Consider the following 14,537-nt stretch of genomic DNA (forward strand, 5'->3'; position numbering starts at 1 on the left):
GATGTTTTCTGGAGTGTATGGATACTGACTGGGAAATTGAATGTTTGAAAGACAAGTGTGTAGGTGGTTAGAGGACTGCATGCATAGTGGATATGGGCTTGAAGCAGTCCATGTGCTAAGGCCTGGGTCACTGGATGAGTACTTGGGTACTGACTGAATGATTTGAGTACTGCAAGGAGAGTGCCTGGGTGAATTTATAAGTGTTTGAGTTGGTGCAGTGAATGGATTAGTACATGGTGCTGAATGGGTCACTAGAGTAGTGCAAGGGGAGTGACAGGGTGTTTGCTGAAAGTGTTTGGATATTGACTGGGAATTGAATGTGTGAAAGACAAGTGTGTAGGTGGTTAGAGGAGTGCCTGCATAGTGGCAGGGGGTTTGAAGCAATACATGTGCTCAGGCCTAGCTCACTGCATGAGTACTTGGATACTGACTGAATGATTAGAGTACTGAAAGGATAGTGCTTGGGTGAATTTATAAGTGGTTGATTTTTGGCGCAGAGAATTGATTAGTACATGGTGCTGAATGTGTCACTGGAGGAGTGCAAGGGAAGTCACAGGGTGTTTGCTGGAGTGTATGTATACTGACTGGGGAATTTAAGGTGTGAAAGACAAGTGTGTAGGTTGTTAGAGGACTGCATGCATAGTGGATAGGGGCTTGACGCAGTCCGTGTGCTAATGCCTGGCTTACTGCATGAGTACTTGGGTACTGACTGAATGATTAGAGTACTGCAAGGAGAGTGTCTGGGTGAATTTAAGAGTGGTTGAGTTTTGGCGCAGAGAATGGATTAGTACATGGTTCTGAATCGGTCACTGAAGGAGTGCAAGGGAAGTGACAGGGTGTTTGCTGGAGTGTATGGATACTGACTGGGGAATTGATTGTGTGAAAGACAAGTGTGTAGGTGGTTAGAGAACTGCATGCATAGTGGAAAGGTGTTTTAAGTAGTCCATGTTTTATGGCCTGGGTCACTGCATGAGTACTTGGGTAATGACTAAATGGTTAGAGAACTGCAAGGAGATATCCTGGGTGAATTTATAAGTGGTTGAATTTTGGCGCAGTGAATGGATTAGCACACGGTGCTGAATGGGTCACTAGAGGAATGCAAGGGGAGTGACAGAGTGTTTGCTGGAAGTGTATAGATACTGACTGGGAAATTGAAGGTGTGAAAGACAATTGTGTAGGAGGTTAGAGGACTTCAGGCATAGTGGATAGGGGTTTGAAGCAGTCCATGTGCTAAGGCCTGGCTCACTGCATGAGTACTTGGGTACTGACTGATTGATAAGAGAACTGCAAGGAGAGAGCCAGGGTGAATTTATAAGTGGTTGACATTTGAGGCAGTGAATGGATTAGTACATGGTGCTGAATGGGTCACCTAAAAGTACAAGGGGAGTGACAGGGTGTTTGCTGGAAGTGTATGGATACTGACTGGGGAATTAAAGGTATGAAAGACATGTGTGTAGGTAGTTAGAGGACTTCATGCATAGTGGATAGGCACTTGACGCAGTCCATGTGCTAAGGCCTGGCTCACTGCATGAGTACTTTGGTACTGACTGAATGATTAGAGTACTGCAAGGAGAGTGTCTGGGTGAATTTATAAGTGGTTGAGATTTTGCACAGAGAATGGAGTAGTACATGGTGCTGAATGGATCACTGAAGGAGTGCAAGGGGAGTGACAGGGTGTTTGCTGGAAGTGTATGGATACTGGCTGGGGAATTAAAGGTGTGAAAGACAAGTGTGGAGGTGGTTAGAAGACTGCATGCATAGTGGATAGGGGTTTAAAGCAGTCCATGTGCTAAGTCCTGGCTCACTGCATGAGTACTTGGATACTGACTGAATGATTAGAGTACTGCAAGGAGAGTGCCTGGGTGAATTAATAAGTGCTTGGGTTTTGGCACAGTAAATGGATTAGTTCATGGTGCTTAATGGTTGAGTAGAGGAGTGCAAGGGGAGTGACAGGGTGTTTGCTGGAAGTGTATGGATACTGACTAGGGAACTCTAGGTGGGAAAGTCAAGAGTGTAGGTAGTTAGAGGACTGCATGCATAGTGGATAGGGGTTTGACCCAGTCCATGTGCTAAGGCCTGGCTCACTGCATGTGTACTTGGGTACTGACTGAATGATTAGAGTACTGCAAGTAGAGTGTCTGTATGAATTTATAAGTGGTTGAGTTTTGGCGCAGAGAATGGATTAGTACATGGTGCTGAATCGGTCACTGAAGGGGTGCAAGGGAAGTGACAGGGTGTTTGCTGGAGTGTATGGATACTGACTGGGGGATTGAAGGTGTGAGAGACAAGTATGTAGGTGGTTAGAGGACTGCATGCATAGTGGATAGGGGTTTGAAACAATCCATGTGCTAAGGCCTGGCTCACTGCATGAGTACTTTGGTATTGACTGAATTATTAGAGTCCTGCAAGGAGAGTGCCTGAGTGAATTTATAAGTGCTTGGGTTTAGGCACACTGAATGGATTAGTACATGGTGCTGAATGGGTCACTAGAGGAGTGCAAGGGGAGTGACAGGGTGTTTGCTGGAAGTGTATGGATACTGACTTGGGAATTGAAAGTGTGAAAGACAAGTGTGTAGGTGGTTAGAGGACTGCATGCATAGTGGATAGGTGTTTGAAGTAGTCCATGCTTAAGGCCTGGGTCACCGCATTAGTACTTGGGTACTGACTAAATGGTTACAGTACTGCAAGGAGAGGCTGGGTGAATTTATAAGTGTTTGGGTTTTGGCGCAGTGAATGGATTAGTACATGGTGCTGAATTGGTCACTAGAGGAATGCAAGGGGAGTGACAGTGTGTTTGCTGGAAGTGTATGGATACTGACTGGGGAATTGAAGGTGTGACATACAAGTGTGTAGGTGGTTAAAGGACTTCATGCATAGTGGATAGGGGTTTTAAGCAGTCAATGTGCTAAGGCCTGGCTCACAGCATGAGTACTTGGGTACTGACTGAATGATTAGAGTACTGTAAGGAGAGTGCCTGGGTGAATTTATAAGTGTTTGAGTTTTGGCGCAGTGAATGGATTAGTGCATGGTGCTGAATGGGTGACTTATAAGTGCAAGGGGAGTGACAGGGTGTTTGCTGGAAGTGTATGGATACTGACTGGGGAATTAAAGGTGTGAAAGACATGTGTGTAAGTAGTTAGAGGACTGCATGCATAGTGGATAGGGGCTTGACGCAGTCCATGTGCTAATGCCTGGCTTACTGCATGAGTACTTGGGTACTGACTGAATGATTAGAGTACTGCAAGGAGAGTGTCTGTGTGAATTTATAAGTGGTTGAGCTTTGGCGCAGTGAATGGATTAGTACATGGTGCTGAATGGGGCACTAGAGGAGTGCAAGGGGAGTCACAGGGTGTTTGCTGGAAGTGTATGGATCCTGACTGGGGAATTAAAGGTGTTAAATACAAGTGTGTAGGTGGATAAAGGACTGCATGCATAGTGGATAGGGGTTTGAAGCAGTCCATGTGATAAGGCCTAGCTCACTGCATGAGTACTTGGGTACTGACTGAATGATTAGAGTACTGCATGGAGAGTAACTGGGTGAATTTATAAGTGGCTGGGTTTTGGCGCAGTGAATTGATTAGTACATGTTGCGCAATGGGTCACTAGAGGAGTGCAAGGGGAGTGACAGGATGTTTGCTTGAGTGTATGGATACTGAATGGGGAATTGAAAGTTTGAAAGACAAGTGTGTAGGTGGTTAGAGGACTGCATGCATAGTGGTTAGGGGTTTGAAGCAGTCCATGTGCTAAGGCCTGGCTCACTGCATGAGTACTTGGGTACTAACTAAGTGGTTAGAGTACTGCAAGTTGAGAACCTGGGTGAATTTATAAGTGCTTGGGTTTTGGTGTAGTGAATGGATTAGTACATGGTGCTGAATCGGTCACTGAAGCAGTGCAAGGGAAGTGACAGGGTGTTTGCTGGAGTGTATGGATACTGACTGGGGAATTGAAGGTGTGAAAGACAAGTGTGTAGGTGGTTAGAGGACTGCATGCATAGAGGATAGGGGTTTGAAACAGTCCATTTGCTAAGGCCTGGCTCACTGCATGACTACTTGGGTACTGACTGAATGAGTAGAGTCCTGCAAGGAGAATGCCTGGGTGAATTTATAAGTGCTTGGGTTTAAGCGCACTGAATGGATTAGTACATGTCGCTGAATGGGTCACTAGAGGAGTGCAAGGGTAGTGACAGGGTGTTTGCTGGAAGTGTTTGGATAGTGACTTGGGAATTGAGGGTGTGAAAGACAAGTGTGAAGGTGGTTATAGTACTGCATGCATAGTGGATAGGGGTTTAAAGCAGTCCATGTGCTAAGGCTTGGCTCACTGCATGAGTACTTGGGTACTGACTGAATGATTAGAGTATTGCAAGTTGAGAACCTGATTGAATTTATAAGTGCTTGGGTTTTGTTGTAGTGAATGGATTAGTACATGGTGCTGAATCGGTCACTGAAGGAGTGCAAGGGAAGTGACAGGGTGTTTGCTGGAGTGTATGGATACTGACTGGGGAATTGAAGGTGTGAAAGACAAGTGTGTAGGTGGTTAGAGGACTGCATGCATAGTGGATAGGGGTTTAAAGCAGTCCATGTGCTAAGGCCTGGCTCACTGCATGAGTACTTGGGTACTGACTGAATGATTAGAGTACTGCATGGAGAGTAACTGGGTGAATTTATAAGTGGTTGGGTTTTGGCGCAGTAAATTGATTAGTACATGTTGCTCAATGGGTCACTAGAGGAGTGCAAGAGGAGTGACAGGATGTTTGCTGGAGTGTATGGATACTGACTGGGGAATTGAATGTTTGAAAGACAAGTGTGTAGGTGGTTAGAGGACTGCATGCATAGTGGATATGGGCTTGAAGCAGTCCATGTGCTAAGGCCTGGGTTGAGGTTCTGGGCTTTTAAGAGTCCAGAGGTATCAGGGAAACAACACCCGAAGACCCCTGAGTTCCTTCCTGTCTCGGTGCACAAATAAACAGAGACGCGGGTTTCTCGATGGTGGCGTCAGAGACCAAGATTTATTCACTGCAGGGACACAGAAGTCATGGGAACCACACAGAGGCAGAATCTACGAGACTGTTCAAATTGCATTAAGTGGGTTGTTCCTTAAATACACGAAAAATGTCTTTAGGCAACATTACACGAATATTTCTCATGCCCAACCCGGTATCCCAAACAAATAGTAAATAGACATCAAACATAATTAGTCGTAGGTTTTCGGTATTCGATCAGGTCCCCTTGTCAGTTTTCCATTCTTTGCCCGATCCTCCCCATCATAAAAATCGTAACCTCCCCATTGTAAAAGCCCAGAAGGAGAGGAGCAGAGCCAGGTGCAAAGGATTGAGAAGTAGGATAAGAGGTGTTTATGGATCATAAACGGGCATGGCTACCGTCTTCGGCCTTTCAGTCAGGACAATGGACACGAGAACCAGTATAGCAGGACTGGCCTCAGGCAAGGGAGGCAGCTTGATTCTGCCTAGTCATGCAGCGTCAGCCTTTCTCGGGGCTCGAGCTTACGTATCCTTAACAAGGTGATTCTGCCGGGGTCATCGCCCGTTCATTGACTATGTGAGGGCAAGAAACAAAATGGATGCCGTAACTAAAATGGATGCCATGACTTAACAACAGAATGCCCTATTTCTCAGTGAATTCATGCTAGTTGCGCAGCGAAAACACTGTCATGCATATAATGGATCATTTACGGTTCATTGGTACCAAAATCGTGTCAGTACTACGATACCGAATACAAGGGTTCGGATCGCTACAGAACCTCAGACCATCCTTTTGCCCTTACATAGGCAATAACTTACTCTATGTCAGAGTCCATTTCTATGTTCATCAGGTCACTGATATGTTGCTGAAGCATTACTCTATCCCGTGGCGTATCTCTAAAAACAGGTGGTCTTCTTACGCATGTCGAAACACAAAGGCTACATAAGGCAGGACCACACTGAACAATGAGACAGCACGAAAATAAAAATACCAATGCAACACCAGTGACTATCAGAACCTTCCATCCCAACGCAGATAACAGACTCCAGAACCATCCCATTAATGACCAGTCACCTTCCTCTACATGAATAGAGTCAGAGATTTTGTGTAACTTAGAAATGGCCTTATATACCGTTGGCGCATTATCTGGGATAAAAACACAGCAACTCGATTGGATCATCTTACATACCCCACCTCGATCTGCAAGTAACACATCAAGGACCATACGGTTCTGTAACGTCATGAGGCGATCCGCTTGAAGCTCAGCTGTCAGGTTACTAAGGGCACCCGCAGTTTCGGTGATAGTGGATTCAACTACCCGTGTTAGTTGACGTAAGTTTCTACTGTTGGCCATAGGCCCCCAGAATGGAAGGAAACCTTTGAAGAAGTCTCCTGCTTCTTGGCCAGCAGTATCTTCTTTACTGAAAACACCTCTCACAACTCTAGTTTTGTGATAGTCCGGTGCAGCAGTGTATGTCGGAGGTATCAGTTGAGCGATATAACATGAGCCTGAGAAGTCAGCAGGCAGCCATGTGTATGCTCTGTCTTTGCAAACAAAATAGGTGCCCTTAGCAGCTAAAAATGCAGGGGAAAACGTATGTTTCGATACAGTCACTCTTCCCTAGTCGAGCTTTCGGATTCCTCCCATTTCCTTGCAAACAGACCTGACCTTGGTGGGGTACGACCCAGATCGGAGTCGAGCTTTTACGTTTGTTCTCACCCAAAGTAATGCCATATTCCGTAACATTCCAACCCATGTAAACTCGCAATTCATCCTTGGGAATGAACGGAGTGTTATTGACGTCTCTAACCATGTCAGTGATTCCTTTTACCAAGGCTCTATTAGCGGAGTTATACCTAGTGGAACACGGAGGTCGTGGAGGATAGGTCTCTAGGGCATAAGCGAACATGGTCTGAAATGCCCAGAATGATCCATTATAACTAAAGGGCAGAACCAGATAAGGGATGCCCTTGTCCATGGTATGTGGTATCAAGCCACACACCCAGCAGTTCGTTGTGTTAACCACTAGTTGATGTTGGTGCAAGAGCTGAATGAAAGTGTTATTTATAAACTCAGAGCGTCGAGCTTGCTCGTGGGTAGGAAAAGGATGGAAAGAATGAAGAGAAACAACAGTCGGAGAAACGGGAACATGGGGAGATACTGTAGATGTAACAGGTGTAAAGATCAACTGAATACCAAAAATAATTCCGCCTACCAAAGTTATTAAAACAATCAGAAGTGTCAGAGCACATTGCATTAGAAAACATTTGCTATACAATATGTCATATAGTTTTGTCTTGTGCACATTTATGACGTTAACCCGTCGCAGTTCAGGAAGCTCCATCTTCTACAACCGTTCGCAACGGATGGTTTGTACCTGTTAAAAAAATTGCCTCTGTCTACCCTGGGAGTTCCCAAAGTAAACAGAAGAAACCGACCTTGTGTCTGGTTCCCTGCAAATTAAAACAAGGCACACGTTACGACCCTACGGTAACCCAGACGGCAAGGTGAGAGAACAACAAAAACAAAAAGATAAAAATTTAGAGCAAACTTCCTGACTGAATGGAATGCGATAAGATCAAAACAGTTTTCAAACAGAAAGGTAATTATGCAATGTCATTAGTTCATAGCATGAGAACGTAGATTATATCTGTATTTCCCGGTCTTGTCTGATCTTGAAATAGCTGGTCTACAGGTGCAGAAATGTTCGACTCCACAGGTGACAAATGTTCACTTTGTACAACACTCTGTCCAGGGTTCAAAGGAGCGGTTCCTGCTGAGGTGTCAGAGTTCTGCGTTTCAGTTCGTGGGTCTGTTATGTACTCTGCATCACTGAAAGGGATGAGCCTAGGAACAGGTTCTGTCTCGGATACACCAAATCCCTGTCTAACCCAGTTGTCATAGGGGAGTGGGAGAGGGACACGCTTCGTATGGCTAGCGTGCACCCAATTCTTCCTTCCAGCTAGGCGTACAGCAGTTCTCGTTGTTAGGAGCACTTGGAACGGGCCCACGAATCTTGGCTGGAGGTTCCGGGTTCGCTCAAAATTCCGCACCACCACTTGGTCACCGGGTTTCAACGTGTGGCCTGGACTCCCTGGCAGTTTAGGCAAGGATTCGAATACCTGTTGATGAATAAGGCTTAGTTTAGCAGTCAGGTCATAAAGATAATCAATGTTTTACAAACATTAGCAGGACGACCAAACACAATCTCATATGGGCTAAGCCCTACTCAAGAGTGTACAGTCGCTCTGGTGGACAGTAAAGCTAAAGGCAGTGCATCTGGCCAAGATAGACCAGTGGAAGCTTGAATTTTAGCAAGTTTCAGCTTCAGGGTACCATTGTACCCTTCAACCAAACCTGCTGACTGTGGGTGATTCGCACTGTGGAATTTCTGGGTGATACCCAGACCCGTACACACACTCTTCATGACTTTCCCTACAAACTCACTTCCATTGTCCGACCAATCCGTGGCATACCATACCTGGGGAAGTATTCTTTGAGGAGGACTTTGGCAGTGGACATAGCAGTGTTATCCTTTAATGGATATGCCTCAATCCATCTTGAAAAGGCACAGACTACCACTAGGACATATTTAAGATTGTTACACCTGTCCATGTGGATAAAATCCAACTGAATCACTTCAAAGGGACAAGAAGGGGGAGCAAAATGACCAGTTGGGGCTGGGGTTCCCTTGCCAGGATTATGCATCAGGCATATCATGCAGTTTTTCACCACTCTTTCCGCACACTTAGTAATTCCATCATTCTTCCATACTGGAGCTAACATTTTACAGATCCCTTTCGAACTGATGTGCGCCGCTCCATGCGCCATCGTGACTACTGCGAGCACATACGCATCAGGTAACATCCAACGCTGCTGTTCAGACAAATCAACCCAACATCCACTTGAATCCATTTTACCCGTTTTCTCCTTCCATTCATTCTTCTCATTTTCAGTTGCATCATTCTGGATTGCCTTCACACTTTCAATCGTATTCTCACACATCCCTGATTCAGCAATCCATCTTGCAGACGTTGCAACGTACATTCGGCTCGTCATGTTCTTGGCCGTTTCTTTGGCGACCTCATCAGCGAACGCATTCCCACGGCCAACATCATCCGTAATCTTTCGATGTGCACTGCACTTCACAATCGCAACTTCATTCGGTAGGGTCAGAGATTCCAATAGATCGCTGACTAACTGTCCATGTTGGATCTTAGTCCCATGGGACGTGAGAAAACCTCTTTCTTTCCACAGACGTCCAAAGCTATGTGCTACGCCGAAGGCGTATTGGCTATCAGTAAACACATTCACTCTCTTTCCCTCAGCTAAAACACACGCTCTTGTTAGTGCAAATAATTCTGCAGCTTGGGCAGAATTCTGACTTACTCTTGCGGTCTCAACAATCGTACTCAAAGTCGTAACTGCATACGCGGCCGTCACATCACCATTCTGTAGTTTAAAACATGACCCATCGACGTACAAAGTGCCATCTGGATCTAGTAACGGGGTATCTTTAAAATCAATCCTACCTTTTGTCTCTTCCTCAGTTCTAAAACAACAATCATGAGGCTCTGAATCACTCGACTCTAGAGTAGTCGGCAACAGCGTTGCTGGATTCAATATGTTGCATCGCTTGATCTGAATGTGACTTGCCAAAAGCGTCAGCTCATAGCCTGATAGTCTAGCACTGGTGAGGTGCTGAGTTTTTGTTCGATTCATGAGTGTATCCACAGAATGTGGAACCATGACTACTAATATGTTGTTCATGACTAGTCCAGCAGACTGTCGAATAGACACTGCAGCTGCTGCTGTAGCTCTTAAACAACTTGGCAATGCTCTGGCTACCGGATCTAATGTGGATGAGAAATATGCACAAGGCCGCTGTTTGTCACCAAATTGTTGCGTTAATACACTCAACGCACAACCTTCTCTTTCATGGACATATAAAGTAAACGGCTTACTGTAGTCAGGAGTACCCAACACAGGAGCTGAACACAGCGCATCACGTAAGTCGGAGAAGCTCTGTTGACATTCATCAGACCATGGCAAAGGGCTCGGAACACCTTTTCCAGTCAGGGCCACCAATGGTTTCGCCATGAGAGAAAAATTTGGGATCCATTGCCTGTAGTATGACGTAATACCCAAAAACGCACGTACTTCTCTCTGTGTGCTTGGTACAGTCATCTGCGAAATTGCTTTGATTCTTTCTGGGGTCAACCTTCTTCCCTCCTTTGACAAAAGATGACCTAAGTAGGTCACTTCTTGGCAACAGTATTGCAGTTTAGAAGGTGAAACCTTGTGATGTAAGTCTGACAAATGACGTAATAAAGAAATTGTAGCTATTTTGCAAGTTTCCTTGTCATCAGCAGCCAGTAAAAGATCATCTACATATTGGATCAGAGCAACACCAGGAGGAAGTACAAGAGCATCTAATTAACTCTTCAATGCTTGGCTGTAAATTGAAGGGCTCTCACAATAACCTTGTGGAGCGCGTTTGAATCTGAAACTGCGACCTCCTAAGGAGAAACCAAAAATGTCTCTACTTTCCTGGGCTATCGGAATGCTGAAGAAGGCATTCTTCAAGTCGATCACTGTAAACCATGAGGCTGAGGCAGGAATCAACGTCAATAATGCAGTGATATCTGGTAACACAGGAAACTGCGGAATCACTATTTTGTTAACTTCTCTGAGGTCAATCACAAATCTGTAGATTGGAGGTTTGGACGGGTCAGTGCGTTTTAAAATCGGCAGAACAGGACTATTGCAGACATTTCCTCTAGTTTCCTCTATCACATCTTTCTGTATTAAGTCTTTCACAATCAGCAAAAGTGCACGTTCACCTTCATTCAAAATCCGATACTGTGGGATTCGTGGGAATCTAACATTCGCTTTCAGACTTACCACATAAGGGGGAATTTCCAAGAGGCCTACATCGTTAGGACCAGTCGCCCAAAGAGAATCAGGGAGAGAACGCAGCTCCGGTGGGAGCTTATCCATCGACATATACATTGGAGAGATGACTCTTTTGCCTAATGTGAGCTGTACTCCCGAAGGAGAACAGTACAGTGTCGCATGCAGGCGTTTCAACAGATCTAAACCAAGCAGATTCTCATTACAACCGGTTGTTAGGATAAGGGGTGCTTCTAGTTCGCATGGCCCAACAGAAATTGATAAAGGACTAGAAACAGGATTGTGAACAGGGGCGCCTGAGAAACCTCCTGAAGTGTTCGTTAAGCCAGACAAAGGTGCGCCAGGGAGTTTCGCATGCATAATTGAACTTTTTGCCGCACCAGTATCCAACAGAAACGGTTCGACCACGCCTGATGTAACTACTGCGACATAAGGTCCACTCTGATCAACTGGAACTGATACTACTTCCTCTCTTTGCCTGTGGCTGTCCTAGTACTCGCTTCTCTGAATCTCTTCATTATGATCATAATAATCTTCAACATGATACTGTGGAGATATACCCGGTTGCGCAGGTTGTACATTTCGCTGATCGAAATAATTTGGTGGGCGATCGGCCTGTGGTGTCATTGTACCACGTCCTCTACCTCTAGGAGCTTGCATAAACCCAACATTACCTCTCTGAGCTGGGACACCACTAGTCTGTGCGTGCAGTACCGGACACTCATTCTTATAGTGACCCTCCTTTTTACAATAGGCACACTGATTCCATGCTAACTGTTGTCGGGAAAAACCATAATTAAATCTTTGGGACGTCCCTTGCTGGAATTGTGGCTGTTGCTGAAACTGGGGTCGCTGCTGTGAATCTGACTGATTCGAGCGAGGCGGATACGCCTGTTGCAATAGTACTTTAGTCTTCAAATCTTTTGTCTTCTTTTCTGACTTTTCCTTCTCTTCTTTCTCTCTATTCTCGTAATACTGAGCAGTTGCAAGTATCTGTGCTGTCGTCGACACTGCCCATGCACTTTCAGAATCCTTTAACTTGTTACTAAACTCAGGTAGTAAATTAAACACGAACTTGTCGACAAACAACCTCTGGCCTCCCTCAGTACTCATATCTTGCCCACTGTGGTCTACGAAGGTCTCTTCAAATCTAGTGAAAAAGTCAGAGACGCTTTCGTCCTTCTTTTGCTTGCATGCCGATAGTTTATCCCAATTAACTCGTAACGCTGGCATCATCGTTTTCATCAGATTAATTATTCTGCCAGGTAAGGCAGCAATCAGAGGTTCAGGTTTAGCACTGCCAACTTGTTGCGCATCTGCCGCTACAATAGCTGGCCAATCACCTCCTAGGGCGATTGGGTGGTTCTCTTGCCGAATCTTGGCCCATATAGGCTGTGGCACTACATTGCCAAATAGCATTTCAATGTCTGCCAAATTCATGACACACGCTTGAACTGTCTGTGTTAACTCTTTATAATAACCAGCAGGGTTTTTACGCGGGTCCGGCAGCTCTTGTTTTACTGCTAATCCTTCGGCCTGCTTCCAAGGGATGTGTATCCACACTCTCTGGAATTGTGCCGGAGCAGCTGCAATACCATTAGCCCCATCAGCTTGAACTGCATCACGCCATATCGGTGGAACTTCCCTCATCGGATATTGACCTCGTCTTTTCCTAGTAATCGGTGAACCATCAGGGTCCCTTGGCGCTCGAAGAGGGGAATCATCCCTATAAGCTAAAATCAGTTCTATCGCTTCCCTTACTTCTGAACCTATCACCATTCCTGCGGCAAATTTCTGCTGAACATTTACCAGATCAGAGGGGACGGAATCTAAGTCATCATCTTCCCATTCCTCACGCACAAGAGAACACATCACGTCAAAAACATAACGTTGAGTTGGTTCATTCCATTGCATAAAGGTATCTAACACTCTTCGTGCATCATACTTCACAGCTTTCGACATCCACCTAAGAGCTGTCGAATCTAACATTTCTCGTTCCTGGGGACCAGGAAGCTGGCTACGTCTCTGTATAGAGTCAGAAACGGGGGTCCCAATTAAAGACCTGTAGAGAGGAGTTAAGATATTAGTTACAGAGTTGGTTATTTTCCGACGAACGGAAAGCGGAGTCAGAATGTTCACAGGGTTCGGGAACAGGGCAGCTGGAGCAGATGAAATAGTAAGGGTGGGAGTAGCAGGTAAAGCAGTTTGCGAAACGACAGGCAAAGGCAGAACAGGCGACCCAGGAAGAGGGGGTGCCGAAGGAACATTAACCACGGGAAGGACAGGAGCTGGAATCAAAGGAAGTGGAGCAACTATTCCAGGCTGACCGGCAGCTGGCTGTACAACAGGTAGTAACTGTGGTGCTGTAATACCCTGTGCATACGGTGGAGGTGAATTCAACAGGTAAGACAACAGAGGATCCTTTTCATGGTCCTCTATCGGCTTAGTAGGACAAGATGGCAATACAGGGTAACATTTATCAATTACCAAATTATATTTTCTATTCGCCATCTCCATTGCTTTCTCAGTCTCATTGACATGCAGCTGCCTAGCAGACTCCATTAAAGTCAACCCTTTCTCTTTCTGTTCTTTCTTCGTCTTCCGAATTTCTCTCTGTTTGGCTTCTTTATGCCATACGCGAAAAGAATCAAACATTGCCGGCCGGGCTTTTCTTTTAAACAACTTCATTTCTAGATTGTCTAGAATTTCGCTATCGAAGCTACCATGTGGTGGCCAACTAAGGACACCATCTTTTCTGGTATAACGGACCCATACTTCATTATACGCAATAGGACCTACACCATGTTTACAATAGAGCTCATATGTAGGAGTTCCAATCGGAGGAACCAAACACGAATCCTCCAACCGGGAATCCCCGTTGCAACGTAACCAGGACAGAAAACAATTACTACTGTTAGTCATGACAAACAAAGACAAATTCCAACCAAAATGCGCAGAGAACTTAGGCCTACCAAAATGAACCAATACCAAAACAAAGATTATCTAAACAAGAGCAACCAATGATAATCTACGAATTAAACCAAAGCAACAAAGAACAACCAAACTGAGCATAACCCACTTAATACTTAACTGAAATGTGGAAGACGTCACCAAGGAGAACCCGTCTACGTCTCGCCGTACTAAGGTCTGCACCTCGGGTCCAAGACAGGGCGACAGTCAGGGCAGCGGTCCTCTGTAGCCGTCTGGGAAAGGGAACCCTCGTGGAAGAGATCGTCGGGCCACTTTTACGACATGCAGGGATCGATGAAGCGGGGTACCTCCCTCCGGAATCTTCACACGAAACTCCTCGAACTTTTCAGGCTTTGGACCGGTACCGGATGACGTCGCCCCACGTTGGGCCCCAATTTGAGGTTCTGGACTTTTAAGAGTCCAGAGGTGTCAGGGAAACAACACCCGAAGACCCCTGAGTTTCTTCCTGTCTCAGTGCACAAATAAACGGAGACGCGGGTTTCTCGATGGTGGCGTCAGAGACCAAGATTTATTCACTGCAGGGACACAGAAGTCATAGGAACCACACAGAGGCAGAATCTACGAGACTGTTCAAATTGCATTAAGTGGGTTGTTCCTTAAATACACGAAAAATGTCTTTAGGCAACATTACACGAATATTTCTCATGCCCAAC

At 45.5% G+C, this 14,537-nt stretch overlaps 1 protein-coding gene across 1 annotated transcript in view; it reads left to right on the top strand.

Annotated features, from left to right (window-relative positions):
* LOC146788756 (vomeronasal type-2 receptor 26-like) overlaps window positions 1–14,537 on the top strand; it is a 757,063-nt gene that overhangs the window by 561,701 nt on the left and 180,825 nt on the right. The window lies entirely within an intron of this gene.

Source organism: Triturus cristatus, chromosome 10, assembly GCF_964204655.1.
Source record: "Triturus cristatus chromosome 10, aTriCri1.1, whole genome shotgun sequence".
NCBI classification, from domain to species: Eukaryota; Metazoa; Chordata; class Amphibia; order Caudata; family Salamandridae; genus Triturus; species Triturus cristatus.